The sequence below is a fragment of the Sorex araneus genome, chromosome 4 (assembly GCF_027595985.1).
Source record: "Sorex araneus isolate mSorAra2 chromosome 4, mSorAra2.pri, whole genome shotgun sequence".
NCBI classification, from domain to species: Eukaryota; Metazoa; Chordata; class Mammalia; order Eulipotyphla; family Soricidae; genus Sorex; species Sorex araneus.
In genome coordinates this window covers 140,339,328-140,362,184 of record NC_073305.1, presented here as the reverse complement: position 1 = coordinate 140,362,184, position 22,857 = coordinate 140,339,328, and the positions used below count along the sequence as shown (strand labels likewise).

General features: G+C 41.2%; 1 protein-coding gene across 4 annotated transcripts in view; it reads left to right on the top strand.

The window, feature by feature from the left end:
* The first annotated feature begins 3,049 nt into the window (after positions 1 to 3,049).
* HS3ST5 (heparan sulfate-glucosamine 3-sulfotransferase 5) overlaps positions 3,050 to 22,857 on the top strand; it is a 330,509-nt gene continuing 310,701 nt past the window's right edge. For 3 of the 4 annotated variants that reach the window (XM_055137173.1, XM_004605734.2, XM_055137172.1), the window contains exon 1: positions 3,050 to 3,866. The gene's annotated coding sequence lies outside the window, so the exon portion shown is untranslated. Of the gene's footprint in view, positions 3,867 to 4,630; positions 4,847 to 22,857 lie in introns of those variants that run through there. The other variant, XM_055137171.1, reaches the window with a different exon arrangement.

The window sequence follows — 22,857 nt, the reverse complement described above, 5'->3', positions numbered from 1 at the left end:
ACATGGCTGTGCTCAGGGCTTACTCCTGACTCTGTGCTTCAGGATCATTGCTTACAGTGTTCAGGGTACCATTTGTGATGGCAGGGATTGAACCCAGTTCAGCTGTGTGTAAGACAGTTACCTTAACTGCTATACTATCATTCCAACCCCTCATTTTCAGTTTTAGTAAGGAACCTTTTTCATGTGACTCATGAGCGGCAGCCTCTTTTATTCATTTTTCCATTTCTGATAGCAAGTGCACAGAAGGGCCTTCTCAATGAATATTTATTTGTTAAACAAATTGAATCTAGATGTCAGTGATAGCCTGTTAAAGAAAAAAGAAAAAAAACTGGAAAGTACAGTTACTTCCTCTTCTCTACAGATAAACATTTTAATTCTTCGCTGAAAGGACAGCTTCCACTTGAAACTAAGCTGAACAATATTTAATGGTTGCAACTCCACTGGACAGTGCGATGATGATCTCAACACAAATTCTTTACCAAATGAGCATTCTAACCAACCACGTATTTCCATAACTGTGTACTTTATTTGGCTTTGGTGATGAAACAAATCAATGAATCTGACTTAAAAAAATTACTTAAAAGAGTTATTGGACATGCTACTTTGGTGCTTGGTTTTGTCTTAATTTAGTACAAAACTCCCAATTTTTCTACTAAAAATGTTTGATTCTACCTAGCCACTGCTGATCATTGTGTAACAGCAGTGCCAGGTAAATTTGTAGCAGGTAAACAGCAGTGCACACATACATACATACAGACAGACAGAGACACACACACACACCCTTACATTCTGCTTATATGTTTCAATACTAGGAGATTTACCCCAAGGCCGAGGTCTTGTGGCTGAAGCCCTGCAGCTTCCTACCCGTACTTTGTTTAGCTTTGCTTCACTTTTCTGGCCTGGTCTGTACCTACTTCTAGCCCCAGGAGTGACCTTCTCCAAGCTAGGCAAAATCATTGTGACAATTGCACAGTTCACCAACTCCAGAGTCCAGGATCCTCTGAGGAGAAGTTAGGACTGCTGAGAAAGCATGGGCTGCTGAATGAATGTTCCTTTCCTGCCAGACATAAACCTGGAGACAGAATTATAAGAAGCCAGATTCATCTCGCCTCATGTCCTTCTCAGTATTCTTTCTGGCACAAAAGAAAGAAGGAATACCAATAAAAGATAATATAAATAAACATTTAAAAATAAAGTTTACTAATTGAAAGGAATGATAGATGGGTGGAAGCAGTCTTCAAAATCTATTGTCATGCCTTTGTGGACTTTATTGCTTATCAGCATTTTCCCCTCAAGAAAAACAGAACAGCAACATTTGCTCAGAAAAAAAAAAAAGCAAATTGTGTTTCTTCCTTTCTTATTACTTTTATTGTTTGAGGTTTCTTTTAGACTATAATGTGGTATTGTGATTTTGAGATGGGGAAAAAACAATTCTTGTCTTTCAAACATAAGAATGTGATTGTATGCTATTGTTGCCAACAATGAGCTAAAGAGGTTAATGGATCACATATCTGGCAAACAGCCATCTTTCCTCCTGCTCAATATATTAAACAATATCCATTTTGTTGTTGCTGCTGAGCTTATGATTTTGTCTGAGTAGTTGGTAAATAAGTTTACTTAGATTTAAGTGTCTTTTTCTAGAGCTCAACAGCTTTGTCCTTCTGAGTGCACCCTGAAAATTTAAAAGTGCAGTCTGAGCCCTGAGCTCCTGGTCACTCAAGGAGATGGTTAGAGTGGGTGTGGAGAAGGGGGGTAGAGGGTGGGGGGTTGGCTGTTAAATGAGAATCTAGAAATACTGTGCCTGTGAATTGCATCCGACCTTTCATTTTCAGATTGCCTAAATTAGCTGAGTGAAATTACCATAATAAAAAGGAATGGATACTGGAGAAAGTGCACCACAATTCTTCCTAGCGCTGTTGCCAGTGATCCTTTCTAACAGACCTCTAATTTAATGGAGCAACCCTCTCTACTGACACTAGGTTGGCTCAACTTAGCGATCTATGACTGTCATTTGAAACAGAAAGACAATAAGCAATCAGGCTGTTTTCCTGCCTACGGGACCTTTCGGTGTATTATATTTGTGCAATGGAATTAGCAAGAGACCTAATAACGTAAAGAGAAAAAGGCGGCGGGAAGGGCGGGGGCAGGTGCTCATTTTTAAGGAAAAGACAAAGAGAAAAGTTTACCAATGAGAAAGACAATAGTTTTCAGGGAGATGTTGGTAGAGTGGGGATAGATCTAGAGGGAGGGGATTGAAGTCGGAGTGAAGTAGAAATACATGATCTCAGCACGGCGAGATCCCATCAGACGGACCAAGAGCACAGTGCTTAGCGCACAGACCCGCCTTTCTGCTGGGAGTAGGGGTAGGAGGCTCTCAAACCGTCTAGGAAGGGAGTGTGCCTCTGGAGAGGGAATTGGGAAGGTGGGAAGCAGGCTGAGTCCCGAGCTCCGCTTCCCAGCCTGGGCGGTGATCGCCCCCTGTGACTCGGGACGCACACAGCAGTCTGAGCACCGCCCCTGCGGCCGCCCCCGGGCGTCCCAGATCTCCTTAGACACCTGAGTGTCCCAAGCCCCAGCCCTAGGACGCTGTCACCCCAAAGACAAGGGTTTGGGTTCTTCAGAGATTGATAGTATCAACTCCTATGCCCCCGGACTCTGCCCTCCACGGGGTCCCCAAACTAGGACCCTAGCCCACCGGGGAGCTCTGCGCGCCCATCAGGCCTGTCCGGCTCGCGGTACCCGCACCAGGGTGGGACGCGCCAGGGCACCAGCCATAGGACCTCGGCCTCGGGGTAAATCTTCTCCACCCTCTTCTCCATCCCAGGCTCTGCCATCTCCTGCTGCCATCCACTCCGCTGCCAGCGCCCCTCTCCTGGGCTGAAGACACCTGCGTTTCTTTCCCCACCCATCTCCTCCGCCCTTTGCGCTGCGGTTCCTTCGGAGCCTTGGGGAGCTCAGGAGCGGCAGCGGGAGGAGGGGCAGCGGAGGCGGGGGGGTGCGGGGGAGCGGGGCGGTGTGGGTGGGGAGAGCGCCGGGAGGGTGTGGACTGGCAGCCACTCTGCAGCTGGTGGCGGGGCCCGGGTCCCTCCCGCGCGCCCGAGTGATGGAGGGGAAGGTATTCGCTTAGACACGCACACACACACGCGCGCACACAGCTGGGCACGGCTCCGGGAGGCAGCTGGCGGCTCGGGCGCGCAGGGGGGCCGGACGGCGGTGACAGCGCCAGCCGCCCGGAGCGGGGCGCCCTCCCAAGCTTGGCACGGAGGCTCCTGGACTCACGAAGGCGGGGGGATCCCCGCCGCACCGACTGTCGCTCTTGGGCGAGGACCCGGAGGAAGCCGGCTAGCCGAGGAGGAGCTGTCACTGCAAGACGCCCGGCGGCGCGTCCCGCAGCGCGGGGGTCCGGGGCCGCACGGGCGCCCGCGGCGGGCGAGGAGGATGCGCACCGCCTCCCGCAGAGCCGCTGCGGGCCGAGCCAGCGCGCCGAGCCGGGCTCCGGCGGCCGCCCGCGCCGTGCCCGCGCCGCGGGAGCGCGCCCTGCCGCACCTGGTCACAGCCTCTCGGGGAAGTGCAGGAAACGCGCCCTAAACTCCACTACTTGGCGCCCGCCTCCTCCTGCCGCTCCCCGCCCGCGTCGCCTGCGTGTGGGCCCGCCCGCCCCTACTCACGCGCACACGCACACGCGCAGCCCGGCCCTCCCGCGCCCCTTCGGCACCACTCGCGGCCGCCCGAACCCCAGCCCGGCCGTCCGAAACTCCGGGACCAACTGCCGCCGGGACTGCGGGAGCCTCCTGGTGGCCGGCGCCACCCGCCGCTGATCCCCGCGCCCGGGGCTCCCGGCCTGGCCAGCGTCGCCGGGGACGATGGTGAGCACCGCTCGTTGCGCGCCTCGCGCTGGGAAGGGGTTTTAGCACCAGGACCGCGTGGATTTGGGGCGGGGTGGGATGCCACGGCGGGTGCAAAGGCCGAGGGGTGCCATCCTTCGGATACCAGTCCAAGTATTTTGTGGGGCGCGGTTCTCCTGGCCACTGCCTGGGGAAGACTTTCAGACGTTCCCCCGGGACTCGGGGTTAAACTAGTGCAAAATGAGAAACGAAGGGGAGGGATTCCCATGTTCAGTGTACGGAGTCCTCTGTGTCTATCGGTGTGTCCGTCTGTCCGCTCCCGCGCAGGGCTGGGCGCAGCGCCGTGTGCACTCTTGGAGAGAAGGAACTCGCGTTCCAGCGCGCGGCAGAGTTTGGGGGGTTGAGCCCGGACACTTCCCGGGGTGGTTATTGGGCTGTCACTTGCAACGCGACCAGGTTTGGGGTAGTGGAGTACGGGTGAGGGGTGTGTGTGTCTGCGTGTGTGGGGTAGTGGTAAGGGGGGATTGGCGAGCAGAAGGATGGTAAAGCCCGGGCAGAGGGCAGGCAAAGACTCAGTTAACTTGAGGGTGGGGTGCTTCCTCTACCAGAGAGGGCCCTCGTACCCCACCTTGTAGCACCGGTTCCAGTCCCCCGCTCACCTTCAGTTCATGCACACACGCACACATACAGTGACGGGCGCAAGTGGGGGGGGGGGGGCGGGGGGAGTGTCATATTGTTAGTACTAAGAAGTGAGGTCTCTGTGTGAGTACTGACTGGAGGGCAGAGACTCGGCTCCTGGGTCTTCGGAGACCACCTTGCTAGTGAGAAGCGGAAAGGGCGCCCACCCTTAGGTGCAGGCCACTGCCCAACGTTCCCAGTGCAAAGGGAACAAACCTCCACTCCAGCTGGAGTCGCCTCATCCGGGCTCAGCCTCCCGGTTTCAAGGGAACCCGCCCAAGGAAGCTGCTACTCAGACCTGAGATTTCCCCAATACTCAGCCGGTGGGTCTTTTTCTCTCTCCCCACTTTTCTCCTTCTCCCTCTCTACAGCCTTCCTACCCTGCCCCCCATATACTGGTCTCTTCATGAAAAACATTGATCCCTTAAGGGGAGGTTTAATATTTGCAAAGTGCTTTATATCATATTACTTCGTGGATACATTTAATTGCACTGTAACTCTTCTCTGATTTATGTAAACTTAGTATGATAAATAGCTCGCAGGGTCGCCTTGGGCATTGGGGTGGGAGCGAGAGTTGGTGGGCGTCCTTTCTGTAGCAGCGCGTCCTTCTAAACTGATTTGCTAGAAGTAATATAAAGCTGGTGTTTCTAAAAGGTTTTGCTCTCCGTTTGATATATTTCAGGGCTGTAGACGAATATCTCCACATTGCAATGTAGTTTACATATATTCCGCTTCTATTCCAATAAAAAGTTAAAGAGAAGATAAATAGAAGTTACAAATTGGTTCTCAAAAATAAGGACTATTTTGAAAAATGTTTTTGTTGATATCAGTATGTTGCAAGGTTTTTGGTTTGTAGTTGTCACTTTTATAATTCCTTCTAGAGAAGCTCTTGAAAGGAGAACTATTAACAATGTTCGTACCATCTTCCCTCTATTTGAGTTCCAGTGGTCCTTGCTTAAAGTGACTGAATGAGCTATAGGGTACTGCCTTTCTCGGCTTAAGAGGTAAAAGGGATAAGTCCCCATTGAGCTAATGGGGACACGATATTCCAAAAGACATAGTAATGGAAAGAAACTGTTGCGTAAATGTAACTCCCTCCAGTGTGTGTAATCTTAACTGAAAATGAAAACTGCTGTGATTTCTTTCAGATTTCTCTGAGCTATTTAAAAATATCCTTTTCTCAATCAAAAAATAATATAGGAGCATTGTTGATAACATGGAGCAATTTTGTCTAATAGACGCCTAAAGTAGGTTATATGGGAAATTGGAAGTATAGTATTCAATGGAGTTTCACAGAAGTACTGAAGTCACTGTCTAAATTAAGCCTCAAACTCGTGCTCACATTTTTATATTTGAAGTGGCTCCCTTTGACATCTTTGTGAGGAGGTACTGCACACAGAGAGTTGATTATGCTTGCATCATTGTCTCTAGCATTTTGCAAGCATACACAGATGTTTTTGAATGAATAACCTTCTTACTCACTGAATTTTCACTCATTCAGAAAGTATTTATTGAGCACAGGAGCACACACAATATGCAAAGCTGAGCTGGGTGTTATTTTAAACAACTAGAAAGAATTTTTCAGTACAAGCTCCTACACTGTGTAAAAAGAACTGCAAGCAGTGGCTTACTGAGGCCATCAGTATCTTACCCAAGGAAGCAGGTCAGCAAAGAGTTGTTGACTCCAAAAATCATGTAAGATCCTAACTAGACAACTTTGCTTTCACCATAAATTCTTCCATTACTCTTAACCCAACATACCATTTAGATTTGACTCAACTTATGAGAATTGATGCTGACTTTAATCTTCTTGCTCTTTGTCTGAATACTTTGGAGAAATATATCTGTGAACTGCACTGCTCTAGCTTTCTGTGTATGGTTTCGATGGAGCATTGCCAAATCTGCATATGCCATTAGTATTCATTTATAAGTAAATGCAAATGTTCCTGTTGTATTTGGGGGAAAGGATACTTGAATTCGTGGAACACACAAATATTTTTCTCCTCATTTTTCTCCTCTATTTTTATATCTCAGAAATGGAAACATCTCTTAAAATGCAATTATATGTAAATGAGCAAGTTAACAAGTTTTTCAGAAAATGGAAAATGCCTTATGGAAATTTTAGTGGAGGATAATTTTTTTGACTCTTGACATGTCTGGCAGGATATTCTTTTATTTTCGGGATGTTCATTCATGAATAAATTACTTTCAAGGTAACTTCCTGGTAATGAGAACTGGTGGAGGAGGAAATGCTTACGAGAAATGATGCTAAAAACTCTGGGAACAGAGTATATGCAATAATGGTAGGACTACACCATTGAAATTATGTGAACACTTGTATATTATGTTCATCTATATAATGTGTGATTTTTCAACTTTATTTTTAATGCTTTCAAATATTTTCTAATGCTGTTATCATTGCAATTAAGAGGTCTTACTACCTGGTAATTAGTTATAGAGTTATAGTTGTTTAAAGAAAAGTGAAAACTTTGAGAGGTGAAAAAAAGTTATGATAAAGGATTATTCAGATCATAACTTTATCTTTATTCAGGTTCTGATCACTTGATTTAGGAGAGGATGGGGAATCTTAAAATAAAAATATTGATTAAATTGCCATTGTCAGCTAAATTGTTACTATTTAAAATCATATTTTTGATTTTTCCATTAATCTAATGTGAATTCACTAAAATCAACAAAAATATGAAATACTTTTTTGGAATATAATTTTACTATAGACAAATTTTGTTTGTTATAGAATCAGTGTTTGAGTTCTCCAGGAAGTTATTATAACTTCTATAGCAGAAGCTTAGTTAAAGCAAGAATAACCTCATAAAAGAAATGATATCAGTCGTAGGAAATATTTGTAGTTGATCTGTCTTCAGGTCACTTTACTTAGACCGATACATTTATAAATCTCTGCATAAGTACTGTACATGCGTATATGGCTTCTGAAGTCATCATCATTTTAGGAATGGTAATTTATAAATGCTCAACAAATTTGATGTTAAGTCTTCCACATGTAATAAAGTTTTAAACAGTTTCTGGAAGAAATAGTATGTTCCTGACACTATTCACAGAGTGTTGCTAATATTAACTCACTTAACTCCAGTAGCTGCCCTGCTCACCCATATTTTACTGGCGAGAATATGTTGGTAAGGAGGTCTTATTGTCCCAATTTAGGAGATGAGATGAGTAAAATTCAGCGAGCCAAGTAAATGCTCAAGCTCCATTGCAACAGAATGGCAACAAAACTGCAACAGATCAGGCCTTGGAGCCCTGACAGACCACTAAAGCTTCTGCTCTAGCAAAGATATTTTTTAGAGAGTTGAATAAAAAGGAGATCAAGATGAGTAACTAGTGAAGTGGTAAAGCAACTGCATCTGAGCAATTGGGATTTACAAGTTTTCAACTTAAATTATTTTTTTTAAAAAGTCATAAGGATGTGATTGTCATGAAGCTCTGGCATAACCTGGACGGGTGTAATGCTTGAACAGTGCTGTAAACTTAATGTACTTTTTAATGGACTCTAATTTTCTTAGGTTCAGATGCTTTTAAATTAGATAACTATAAGAACTGGTGTCATATTTAAGTAGGTTTAATAGCTCAGAGGATCTGATACTGAATGTTTTATGCTTCCCATAATATCCTTATAATGTGAAATATCCTTATAATGTGAACATCTTGCTCAGAGGTCGATGTTATGTGTTCCCATATGATACTTGCCAAAGGAACTGTAGCTTATATGAAAGTGTGAAATGAGACATATTCTGTTCTGAGCCACGTGGCAAGCAGTAGGCATTCAGTTAATGTGTGCTGGTTGACTTTGTGCAGGGTATTCTGGAAGTTTCTATTTCGACACTTAAAAAACTTCAAATACCCTTATAATTATTAGTTTCAGGATATTATTTCACATTAAATGTAATTTTTTCTTTGTCATGATGCTCTTAGAACATTAAGATTTGTTCTTGAAACATTATCCTTGTGAAATAGTAACTTTTATGAGGCTGAGAGACTGGAAATAGGAGAAGGATGGTCTGAGAAGAGTAAAATAATACGTTATGCATTTAAATTTAAGAGTTAAAAAAACTGCCTAAAAGGCATATATGACATTAATAGAATCTTTGCACATACATGCTAATGAAATAGCACAAAGGCCCTATCATACATGTGCATAATCACACTATTTTATGGCAATTTGGAGAACTATTTAGTGTCTTGTTAAAATGGCACATAATGCTTTTTACCTTAGTTAACTAACCAAAGTTAATGAAAAAAGTCCTAATAATTCTGAACATGACTCCATATAGATAAGGTATTTAGTGTAGTATAAATACTGAAGTCAGGCAGAACTGGCTAAAATTAGAATTCCTTCTTCATGAGTTATTAGGTGAGGAGTCTTGGGAAAATTACTAACTTTTCCAGTTTTTAGTAATCTTATCTGCCGTGCAGTTATGGAAGTTCTGTTTAGATACCCATATGAAAATATATGTAAATGCCTAACATAGAGGACTATGCATAGTAAAAGTTCAGGAAGCAGTCATTCATACTATTATTATCATCATCATCCTTAATATCACCATTAACATCATCAAGAATGATGGGTAAACATGATGGGGACATTAAACATCCATTAAACATAACGGGTACATTGTTCTCTATACACTCATTGAATTAGTTATTTTTTTATTGTGAAGCTTGGGTTCTGTAGACTATGTTATTGCTGACGGAAGGGCATGAGGAGAAGAAAATGTGTTCCAAAACTTAAACTTCACTAGGGGCTGGAGCAATTGTACAGTGGTAGAGTGCTTGCCTTGCACACTGCGGACCTGGGTTTAGTCCCAGTGATCTCTGAGCTCAAAGCCAGGAGTAGACCCTGAGCACAGTGAGGTATGCTCCCCTCCCCCCACCCCACCAAAAGAGAACCCAAACAGAACTAAACAGAAGTGCAGTTATGGAAGTTCTGTTTAGATACCCATATGAAAATATATGTAAATGCCTAACATAGAGGACTATGCATAGTAAAAGTTCAGGAAGCAGTCATTCATACTATTATTATCATCATCATCCTTAATATCACCATTAACATCATCAAGAATGATGGGTAAACATGATGGGGACATTAAACATCCATTAAACATAACGGGTACATTGTTCTCTATACACTCATTGAATTAGTTATTTTTTTATTGTGAAGCTTGGGTTCTGTAGACTATGTTATTGCTGACGGAAGGGCATGAGGAGAAGAAAATGTGTTCCAAAACTTAAACTTCACTAGGGGCTGGAGCAATTGTACAGTGGTAGAGTGCTTGCCTTGCACACTGCGGACCTGGGTTTAGTCCCAGTGATCTCTGAGCTCAAAGCCAGGAGTAGACCCTGAGCACAGTGAGGTATGCTCCCCTCCCCCCACCCCACCAAAAGAGAACCCAAACAGAACTAAACAGAAGTTAAATTTGATTAAAGTGTTGCTGGGTTTAAGGACAGATTAAACTGAGAAGAGGGCTGGAGTGATAGCACAGTGGGTAGGAAGTTTGCCTTGCATGCAGTGAACCTAGGTTTGATTCCCAGCATCCCATATGGTCCCCCAAGCACTGCCAGGAGTGATTACTGAGTGCAGAGCCAGGAGTAATCCCTGGGCATCACTGGTGTGACCCAAAAAGCAAAAAAGAAAGGAAAAAAGGAAAAAAGAAAGAAAAAAACTGAGAAAAGACCCTTAGTATACTACTTCACAGTTTCTTTTATAAAGGTCCAACAATAATATATGGTCACATAATTCTATCTAAATATACCCATTTCTGTAGATACAGTTACTGGGAAAGGACAAAGGATTCTAAAAGCATCAAAGTATTTTAATTTTATATAAAGCAAGTATAATATTTGTACATATATATTATAAATACATATAAATTCTCTCTAAATATAATGTATATATTTCTTTTCATAGGTTTCATACTTTAAACTAATAAAGCTATTTCCTAATCCTGATTTTTAAGCTTGAATAAATTGATTTAAAAAAGCTAACTTTGAGGGGCTGGAGAGATAAAACAGTGCATAGTGTTTACCTTGCACACGGCTGACCAGGGTTTGATACCTGGCACCACATGTGGTTCCCCATGAATCTTGAGCACAAAGTCAGGAATAGCCCTAGGTGTAGCCCATAAACCATTTTTCTAAAGTTAAGTTTGATTCTGTTTAAATATATAGGAACAGATATATATTACATATATATCTGTAATATATATATAATATATATTATATAATATATATATATATAAAATACATATATTTGCTTTTGGGTCACACCTGGCAATGCACAGGGGTTATTCCTGGCTCTGCACTCAGGAATTACTCCTGATGGTGCTCGGGGGACCATATGGGATGCTGGGAATAGAACCCAGGTTGGCCACGTGCAGGGCAAAATGCCCTACCCACTGTGCTATTGCTCCAGCCCCTCTTACACAGTTTTAGTAATTTATTTAATTCTGGTAATTACCCAACTATCCTCATTTTACAGCTTAGAAACTAAGCTTTGAAATTGTTCCTTCATGTTATTTTGTTTTAATGTGTATATCTGGAGTGATAGCACAGTGGGTAGTGCATTTGCCTTGCACGCAGCCGACCCAGGTTCAATTCCTCTGTCCCTCTTGGAGAGCCAGGCAAGCTACCGAGAATATTCCGCGCCCGCCTGGCAGAGCCTGGCAAGCTACCTGTGGCGTATTCGATATGCCAAAAACGGTAACAACAGTGGAGACGTTACTGGTGCCCGCTGGAGCAAATTGATGAACAATGGGATGACGGTGCTACAGTATATATCTACCTCAATTTTTACAAAACTATTAATAGTTAAATTTAATTAATTAAAATTAATTAATTTTTATAATAAAGTGATACTTGATTTTCTTAATTGATATTCATTAAATATCAGCGGTGTAGAGAACTATATACAACTAGAGGGATGGAATTCTAACTCAAGCCCATGCCATCTGCCCAGAGCCCACACTTCCTCAGACTAACGATCTTTACAGTAGCAGTTGGTGCTTGAGTACCATTTCTAAATTTCCAGGCTTGAAATGCATGTCTTACTATTTTCCAGTGCCTTTTCTGAACCAAAAAGAGGCTTATTTTCTTTCTTTCATTCATTCTTTCTTTCTTTCTTTTTGATATTGGTCTGCACTAAGTGATGCCCAGGTCTTATTACTAGCTCAGCGATCTCCCCTGGAGAAACTGGGGATCATATGTGGTGCTGGGGATTTAAACCAGGTTGATATATATGCAAGGCAAGTACTCTATCTGCTGTACTATCTCTCCAGCCCAGGAGTGGTATGTTTTTTGTAAAAAAAAAAAGGCATATTTCTTTTATTTTTTAAATTTTTAAAAAATTGAATCACCATGTGGAAAGTTCCAAAGCTTTCAGTTTTAAGTCTCAGTTACACAATGCTTGAACACCCATCCCTTCACCAGTTCACATATTCCACCACCAAGAATCACAGTATACCTCCCCCCACTCCCCCACTTCCCCAGCCCCCCACCCTGCCTGTGTAACTGATAAATTTCACTTTACTTTCACTTTACTTTGATTACATTCAATATTTCAACAAAAATCTCACTATTATTGTTTGGAGTTTCTCCCCCCAAAGTCAGACCTGCTGAAAAGGAAGCATTTGGTAATTTGTTTTCCATTAAAAAGGCATATTTCTTATTTTTGTCACATTTAAGTATTTTTCTTATATGCTTTATGTAACAGACACTAAAGCTAATAATGAGACCATATTACTTTTTAGCAAATGAACAGATCTGATTTTAAATTAGTGCAGTGCACCAGCCAACATTCTGCCAACATGCTCTGTGTGCAGTGATTGGGAACTGATGCTCCGTGCTCTTGGGATTTTTTTACCTGGTGAGACAGCTGCTACGGACATGACCTCCCTGAGTGTCCCTGTTTTTCTGCAAGGAATGAAAGAGTATGGGTACACTGGTACACTGGTAAACTTGGTCCACTCAAGTAACACATCTTCCAGGTGAGAGGTGGAAAGGCTTACCACCAGAGACTCAATGGTCTTTCCATCTTGAGTAGAAAAGACCCACGGACTATTCCATTATCTACCCTACTGAGTGCCTCTTGGAAAGAGGGATTATGCCTCACGCATTCTTACCATCTTTATTTCACTGGTACTCAGTATATAGCATAATGGACCAGACATAGAACTTCTTCCTATGAACCTCTCATAAAGTGCAAAGCAGAAAGATGTTGTTTCAGGGCACAGAGACGGAGGTATAAGGAGAGGACAAAGGCAGAAAAACACAAAAGCTATGGGGACACCTGAAGGACTGGTGAACCAGGAGATGGTTTGGTAGCTATTGGCAGTCTTATTCCAATTTGTTTTTAATTGGGGTATAGTTATGCTTCTCTGTGCTTCAAATCTGTTGAGATGTGCAGGGCCCATGTGACCCTGCTATCTGACTTTTTCAAGTGAGGATATTATAGCTCATTATTCTGAAGGTTTTTAACATTCTGATAGCAGTATCAGGCACACCATAAACTCTCAATGTTAACCTCAATTATTATTGCTTGATTACTTTATTTTTGTTTCTCACTTGTGCCTGCCCAAATACTAATGCAGTTTTTAGAGTGTTTGAAGTTTTGGAATTCTACTACTAGCATAATTATTAATATTATTGGTTTTACGGTGGGCTGGGTAAATTAAGCCTCAGCGAGTGCTCAAGAGCTTACTTTTGGCTTTACCCTGAGGTGTATAGGATAACATCGAGGGTGCACATCTGAGGGACCACACTCTGGGTGCTAATGGTGTGCCAGGGATCAAACAGTTTGACCATATGCCAGGTAAGTGCCTGTACTATATGCACTGTACTATCATTCTTGTTCCAATAGTAATATTCTTTACACAAGGGACACTCAAATTTTACTGATCAACAAAATGATTAATGGCTTAACATTTGTATATGCTGTTGCTTTCTCAAACTTACCTCTTCTCAAATACTGTTATTTTATTCTTTTATATTTATTGGCAGCAATCATCTGTCCAGACACCTAAGGAGGGTGAGAAACCAAGATTTAACACAATGAGAACAGGACTACAAGTGCCTTAAAAATATCTTGTACTTTTCATTTCTTTTCTAGTGTGTCAGCAAGACATGACAATTCTGCCTTCAAAATATCTCTTATCTCACCAGCCTTTAAAACCCTTAGGTGAGAAGGCCTTTCCGTTCTCACAGTGTCCTCCTTATTGGCTTTGGATCTCTATTCTCTGCACCACATTTCGTTACCACCAGCCCATAGTACCTACCTGATCATGTAATTCTCTGTTTAATAACTCACAGTATTCTTTGCCTTCAGGGTAAAGTTGAAAGTAGGTCAGCTTCCAAAGGTCCTTGTTGTTCCAGTGGCCTAGCCTGAGGCTCCTTTGCTGTCACACCGCCAGGATGTCCCCCATAAGTGGATACTTCCAAGCAAGGAATAGACCTTGCCCTTTCATGCTTCCATCTCTTTGCATATGCCAGCTCTTCTTCCTGGAGTGTTTTCTGCTTATCAAACTTTTATTCTCTACATCATTATTCTTTGTTTTCTTGTCCCTCTACTTCACAGGCTTCCCACCCCAACCCAGGATGCGCTAGCTTTGTGCTTATGTTATAGTACATATCATGCACTATTGAATTGTGACTGCCTCCCCGTCAACATACAAATTTTTGCCACAGCTCCACCAGTACTATATCTCCAGTGCCTAGCACAGTGCCTGCAATGTAAGAATTGCAAAGAATATTTTCGAAAGAAAAATAATCCTTTTATTCTTTCCTCTGCCTTACTCTTTTCTAACTTTCTCTTTCTGATTTATTTGAATACATTTATGGAGTAACTACTGTGTGTAGCAGGGAGTGTCTTGGTTGCTAAGAATGTAAATGACTAGAAATTCTTACTGTCGAGAAACTCACAAGCCTGAGCAAACCTAGAAGGTTAAGGAATAGGTAGTGTTTGGTGTGCTAAAATGATAGAAGATACAGTGATCTCAAGTTCTGCTTGAGATCAGGGTGAATTTACTCCTCCATCTCTTTGCCTGCTTCTCCTATTTTTGGGGGGTCACACCCGGCGATGCACAGGGGCTACTGCCTGCTCATACACTGAGGAATTACTCCTGGCAGTGCTCGGGGGATCATATGGGATGCTGGGAATTGAACCCATGTCGGCCGCGTACAGTTCATTCATGCGAAGAGGTCCTCCTTTTCCTTCACCTCTTCCAGGGAGCATGCATGGAATATTTTTTAGATTATCTCCCACCCATCTGGGACTTTTCCTGGTGCAAGGCAAATGCCCTACCCACTGTGCTATTGCTCCAGCCCCTTCTCCTATTTTTCAAGTGATTAAGACTAGGCATCTTTCTAGCAAGACTATTAATGTTTGAGAATTTTAAAAGTCAGTATTTCTGGGATCTGAGAGATAGGGCAGGAATTAAGGCAATTGCCTCGTTGGGCCTATCCTGATTCAATTCCAGTACCACATATAGTCTTCCTAGCACATCTAAGAATGACATCTGAGCACAGAGCCAGGAATAAACTGTGAGAACCACCAGGTGTGGCCAAAACAGTGAAAATAAAATGCCACCAAAAAAGAAAAGCCATTTCTCAAAAATGGTCTGTAGTGAACTAGGCAAGTTGTATCTTCTACTTGCAAAAGTAAGAACATTTCAGAAAGTTCCACAGTTGTCCAAAAGCTCCTTTTTCACTTTCACTCAAGTTCTTTTAAATTATTTAGTAATCATATTATTTAAATTTATTTTCTCCCTATAAATCAATAGACTTAACATTAGTCAATGATGAGTATCTGCTCAATGGGATGTAAAAATACATTTTTTTCTATTAAGGTTTAATTCTTTCACGATGATCAAACTGGAAAACTCACAAAGCCAAAAGATCAGCTAACAGGGGCCGGAGCGATAGCACAGCGGGTAGGGCGTTTGCCTTGCACGCGGCCGACCCGGGTTCGATCCCCGGCATCCCATATGGTCCCCCAAGCACTGCCAGGAGTAATTCCTGAGTGCAAAGCCAGGAGTAACCCCTGAGCATCGCTGGGTGTGACCCAAAAAGCAAAAAAAAAAAAAAAAAAAAAAAAGATCAGCTAACAGCTTTTGATGATTACAATAAGATTCTTATCTAGTTCTAGAGAAAAATAAATGGTTTGTGGTTAATAATTATTAACTAACATTTTTATGTTTCTTCATTCCCCTGACAGCATCCATATATGCAAATAAAATTAGCTCCAAAAATAAAAATATGTCCACCAAAACATAAAATATAATATCTAGGGGCTGGAGCAATAGCACAGCGGGTAGGATATTTGCCTTCCACGTGGCCAGCCCGGGTTCGATTCCCAGCATCCCATATGGTCCCCCAAGTACCGCCAGGAGTAATTCCTGAGTGCGTGAACCAGGAGTAACCCCAGTGCATCGCCGGGTGTGACCCAAAAAACAAATATATATACATATATATATATATATAATCTCTAAAAACCTTGTTCCACTTAGTATCATATTTAAACTATATTAAGATGACTTTATCACAGTATTATTTATAAAATTAAAATAATGCTTAAATATTAAATCCTTATTTTGCTAACACATGTAAAAACATCATAATTCCTATTTATTTAGTGATTATGTTCCCATTTTGTTAAGGGCGAGAGAAAAACATGAGCATAGTAAAAATAGAGGAGTTAATATAGCCCGTATCCATTTTTAAACTTTATCTGAAATTTTATATATTACTTTAGAAAGTACAATATACATTAGAGTATAATTTATAATTACACTATTGAATCTACAATTAACATAAATTAAACTTATGTTAATTTATCTAAGCCTTTAATGATTTTCTTGATTACCAGATAATTCTGTTGTCTTAAAGAAGGGTATAGTTTTACTCTTGCAAACAAAGGTCTCTCCAAAGAAGTTCCTGCCTTAAAGGCAGGTTTTGGTGGGGGGAAGAAGGGGACGGCTGGTAGGAGGGATATGGGGGATATTGGTGGTGGGGAATGTATACTAGTGGAGGGATGGGTGTTGGAACGTTGTATGACTGAAACCCTATCATGAAAGCTTCGCAACTGTATATCCTGGTGATTCAATTAAAAATAAAACCTTCTAAATCGATCTCACCACAGTGGAAAGCAATCTTGATCTACATTGTTGACCAGGTTGCCTTTATAGAGTACATGTTTGAAAATATATTGGGGTGTAGAAAGTTGGAGTAAAATTAATTGTGTTTTAGGTGATGATAGAATTAACCATACAAACTGGAACACTCTTGATAGTAAATGAGGAAAAAAAGTGTTGTAAAAATCTCCTTGCAATACTTTTTTTCTGAAAGAAAAATGTATTGTCAAATCTCCTTAGTGTGGTTAATGTAGTGCTGCCTTCCTTCACCCGGCACTCCTGCTGTTTGGAGAGATCAGGGCAAGGAGCCTGTACCTGCACCTTCTTCCCAGGCCCATTATGGAACAGGGCAGACGTTCATATCAGTTTGCCAAGACTCCCTGAATATCCAAGGTTGGCTTGAGAAAAGGACTGGTTTTGTTCTAGAAAAAAATGCCAAAGAAATCGTACCTAATCAAGCTAGGATGAGGGAGATTGAATGCTTGCTGGAGACAATTATAGTTTGGAGAAGGGAAATGGTGGGTCTTTGTGAGTATGTAACCTCAGGAAGGCTGTGGATGCTCACAGGAGGAAACATTTCTTCTCTTCCCCACTAATGATACCTCGAACAGAGCTGGGAAACAAACTTTTGGCCCTGCTATCTGAATACCTGCTGCCAAGGACCAGGCAGTGGCTTTGCCTACTAGGGTGAGCAGCAAGTGAAATATCATGGCAATATATTCAAAATGTTCAAAATCAACATTCATACATTTGGCAGCTTGTCACAGAGCATGTGCTATATTCCAGGAACATTGTTGGCTAATTCAAAACACTGAGTTTGGCAGATGTGTGAAATGATGGCGATAGAATTACATTTTAAAAAAAAAACAACCTTTCAGACGTCTTAGCAAATTGCATATTTGCCTTCTTTATTTTCACTTTTAATAAACCCTACTATTCAAGGACTTGGTGGGTGTTCAATGTCTTTCTTCAGTTGCAGTGCTAATAACCTGAAATTTTTGATATTTCATTTTAAAATATCTGGAATAGCCCACGCTATCTTAGTGGAAAAGGTAGGAATTTGTGCCACAGCAGAATGAGAATGTGTCTCATTCTCACTGAACTGTGTATGCATCCCTTTCTTAGAGAAGGATTATGGGGTAAAAGAATACATGTTTGTATTTCTGTACTACATTTCAAAACCATGTGTAAAGTAGTTCTACTCATTTTTCATGACTTTCCTTCTGGAAACCATTTTTCCTTAGTCTGGGATTAACAATCAAATTATTAGTTCTGTTTAAATAATGTACTGTACTCAGAAGAGTAACTGCCAAATTTGTTGGGACCTCTAACAAAGTAATTAATTATCCAGTTACATGAGGACTATTGGAGTGCTGGATATTAAACAGATGGTGGTAGAAGAAGGATGAGACAGTCACAGGATGCTGTGAGGGGTGTGATAACTCTTTTAGCCTGTGTGGGCTAAGGCCATTTGTGAGCCAGACCTCTCTGATTACCTCCTACACTTAGTTTTTCCACTCCTTGGTCCTTCTCCCACCCATCACTTCAGTCTTTGAGACTCCAGCTGCCTTTCCCACTGTCAACACATTCCTTCCCCATGTCAGAATTGAAGATGGGGGCAGAGGTTCTTTCCCTTTATATCCTACACACAATGCTGTTGCTGTGGCTGTGACCACCGCAGAACCTGTGCCACAGGGCAAAACAGACTGCTAGGACACTTGTCCCAACATTGTTTTTGGTCACATTAAGGTGCAACTATTTTAGTGTTCGGTGTTTCATTTGAAAATTAGTTAAGATAAATTAGGAATTTACAAAGAGTCAAGGAAGCTATTTAAATACACGTAAATACCATACATTTTTCCACTAGCAAATTTTGAACTTTAGCATTTTAATATTTTCCCACAGAAACTCTTGAATGTCTTGTATAACAAATAGTTTAAATGCTTATAAGAAACAGTTGCTAACCCCACTTTCAGAGTTCTGCTTCTCTGTGTCTTATCCTGCTTTTGAGTGATTAGACAGTGCATTTATACTGAATTACTCTTTGATGGGAGAGATTATGGAAGATGACTTCACCATTGATATTTAATTATAGATTACCATTATAATGCATTTTGGGGGAGGAGGTTGGAGCCATACCATGTAGTACTTAGTTTCTCTTCCTGGCTTAGTTGAAGAGTGACTGTTGGTGATGCTTAAGGGACCACTTATGGTGCCACCAGTTGAATCAGAATTTACTACATGCTTGGCTAGTGCCTTACCTCTTTATTATCTCTCCAGCCCCTACGATGTGTTTTTACTCTGTGAAAGTCATAGTTCTTATCAGTATTAAAATGGCCACATTTAAACTTCAGATATTTAGGTGAAGGAAAGCTACTTAATTGTTTGAATGCAAACTTTATCATTTATTTTTAGATACTTAAAAATACAGAATAACCAAGTTAAAGCATATTTATAAGAAATTTACTCATTCATCCTTAAGAAAAAGAAAGAGAAAGTTTCTGATCTGGGCATTTACGCAGTCACCTTGCCTAGCCCACCCTCTCGATATCAGGCCCATCTTTTATCATTTAAAGTAGAGTTCCCTAAAATAGATTACACTGACAAGTGGTAATTACTGACAGCTGCATTTAATTAGCTAAGCAGATTCCTGCTCATGACAATAAAGTATTATTACATGTTTAGCATTAGCACTGGCAGTAAAAGAGGTGACTTTGCTAACACAAAACTAGAAAATCTGTTCTCTTTATTTAAATACTCACACAGACGTACAGACACACACAGATTTAGCTGGAATTGAAGTTGTGCTAGGTGAGAGTGTCTATGAATACAATTTTTTTTAATTGCAGGAAGTGCCTAAAAAACCCCGAACAGACAGATTGTATAAGAAGGTGGAATCCATTGCCAACCATTGAGTCCCAACTCAAAATTGTGTTCGAGGGTTTTTAAAAATCTGTGTTTGGGGTATGTGTGTGTGTGGGGGGGGAGCATAGATGGAGTGGGGGCGGCAGTTTAAGGTATTTTGTTGACAGAAACAGAATCCATGAAAATTATTAATTAATTTCTGATTATTTAAGAAACTGATGCTTCCATTTTTTTCCTTTCTTCTTCCTTTTCTTTTTCAATTTTTTGGGGGAGGGCTTCCAACAAATGCACAGGATCTTAAAGGCCACTTCCTGAGGTACCTGCCCAAGTGGACTAGACAGATCAATACTAAATGATGCACAGGGCAACTCCAGAGCCAGCCCATACCTGGTGATTCTCAGGGGATGACGCGGTACCAGGTTCTTGTGCATGCAAGGACTATGTTATGACTCTGTTGTTTTCTCAACTTTTTTCCCCTTCACTCTTCCCTCCTCTTCCCATCCCTTTTTCTCCCCTTCCCTTTCCTCTCTCTCCCTTCTACTTCCTTTCTGCTCTACTTTTCCTTATTAACCAAGTGCAGACTTTGTCTTAGGGCATCTAATCAAGGTTAGGATTTTGTATATTCTTTCTTCCCCAGTAACTTTTATTAAAGTATCATGGTTTGTAATAGTATTCATATTATTGTTTTATACTTGTACTGCTACAACATGTCCTCCACAACCTGAGTTTCAGAGTGTCAGTATCCCTCCATCACTGTCCCAAGGTCTCTTGACCCTTTCCCACTTTGCAAGCTCAGTTCACCTTCCACTGGCAGTGTCTCAGGGAAAGTTTTAGACTAGAAATGATCTATTCCCTTGTCTCTCTACACACCACAGTGTAAAGGAACTAGTGTAAAGTAAGAGATTCAAACTTTTTCCTCCTGACTCACTTCACTTAGCATGACACCTTCCAGTTTATATATATTTTTGTATTATAAACTTTGATTGTAATTTCCATCCATTCTTTCTTGGCATGTATGTATGTGTGTGTTTGTGTGTGTGTGTGTGTGTGTGTGTGTGTGTGTGTGTGTGTAGGAACTACCCAAGCCGGATGCAGGAAACCCAAAACCAAACCAGTAATTCTCAGTCAACTGTGCCAGGGTCTAAGGGTCCAAGTATGGAGTGCTATTCTGGCCCTGAGGTGCCATGGGTTAGCTGGGTAACCTCTAGGACCATACCCTGTGGTGCTCAAGGGACTCCAAGGGAGTACCCAGCAATGTTATGGGACCATGTGCCTTAACTTCTTTACTATTTTTCTGGACTGGAGCAATAGCACAGCACTTGTAGGGCATTTGCCTTGGAAGCGGCCAACCCGGGTTCGATTCCTCCATCCCTTTCGGTGAGCCTGGCAAGCTATGAGAGTATCCTGCTCGCATGGAAGAGCCTGCAAACTACCCATGGTGTCTTTAATATGCCCAAAACAGTAACAACAGACCTCACAATGGAGACGTTACTGGTGCCTGTTGGAGCAAAAGGATGAACAACGGGATGACAGTGCTACAGTGCTATTATTTCTCTTAATAGTTTTGTCCTATCTCTTTCTACCTGTCATTCTATTTCCAGTAACTTGTCTTGTACAATTCTTACTAAGTAAGAAATTAAAGCAGAATTTCAAATATAATAGGTAATCACTATTAATATAATATACCACCTTCATTATATCATCAATCCATAGTGCATAGATAGGTACTGCTCATTTATGAATGATTCTGAAGTTAACTAACACTATCAATCCTTGGCTTAAATGACATATGCAGTTTTACTTAATATCACTCAAGGTACAAAAACAAATTGCCTTATCAGTAAAACTGCCCTAGAACTTAATATATATTCTCATATTCATGGAAAAGAGTTCTCAAATTTTAACAGAGGTCTAAAAGCTAATGGGAAAAAAAGCTGTTGCATATCTGGAAGTCATTTTACTGGGATAGCCTCATGTGTTTTCACAAACTGTTTTAAGGTATTTGGACAGCATTTATTTTTCAAACTAAAATTAGACCCTATGAAATACACCGCGATGGCCAAAGAGATAGCTCAATGGATTGAGCTTATACTTTGCAAGCTGGAGAACTGATTTCAATCCCTGACACAGGTTAGTCTTCTGAGAATTGTCAGGAGAAATCCCCAAGCTGGAAGTAGGTCTTTAGCTGGGTGTAGCAAAACAAAACTACCTGTTATTGTGCATGCATGCAACGATGCGTGCGCATGCGTGCACACACACACACACACACACACACACACATACACACGCGCGCGCACACAGGCAATACACATACACATACTGTTACCTTGTAACTTACCGTTTTAAATACCATTTCCAGGTGATTCACTAATAAAATATTTTTAAAAAATCAACTTAGTATCCATGGCAATACAAAGAACAGATGAATATAAATAAGAAATCCTAACTTGATCCTCACGCTAATTTCTATCATCAGACTAATTAACAGAACTGCTAAATCTCTTGGTGATCATTTTTATCCATTCATTGTCGTGAAAATAAGCTAAAGAATAGGGGGAATACCCCTGAGAGCTTCAGCAAGGTAAACAAAGAAGATCGTCAAAGGATGTGGCCTGCTCACAAGTTTGATCACTGTTTGATCAAGAAGATATACTGTATTTCTCCATGGTACATTATAATCATAAACCCTGTTCATGATCGTGAACTGTGTTCACAGTCCCATACTGAGTGTCAGATCATCTTGTTCTCAAAAGCTAATCATTCTAGGTGTGTTTATGTTGAAAAAATTCAGATATATAACTGCAGTCTAGGAGATTTTATGCAAAGTACATTCTAATAGCATTTATATTAATATTTACTATAATTATCTATATGTACATTGTGTTTGGACATTTAAGAGTTATTTTGAGCACTAAACCTAAAGATTTACTAACTGCCTAAATTTAGAGCTCTCACAATGGAGACACTACTGGTGCCCGCTCAAGCAAATGGATGAACAATGGATCGACAGTACCACTGAGTTTTATAATATAACAGTTTTTAAGTATTAACAAGAATGGAGGCTTGTTTTTATTTTATTCTTTAAAAAGCAACCCAGAATAGAAGATTCCTCAAAGAAAATAGTTTATAAAATAGATTGAAAGACAATTGAGTGAGAAAAGTATTGTGATCATTGCAGTTTTGTATGATATGACAACTCAATGTTTTAACTAGTTCATAAATTAGAACTGAGAAATAGGGCTCAGATACTCTGTTTTAAGAAAATTGTTGACTTAAAGTATTGTTACTGCTCAGAATTTTATATTATTAGGTCA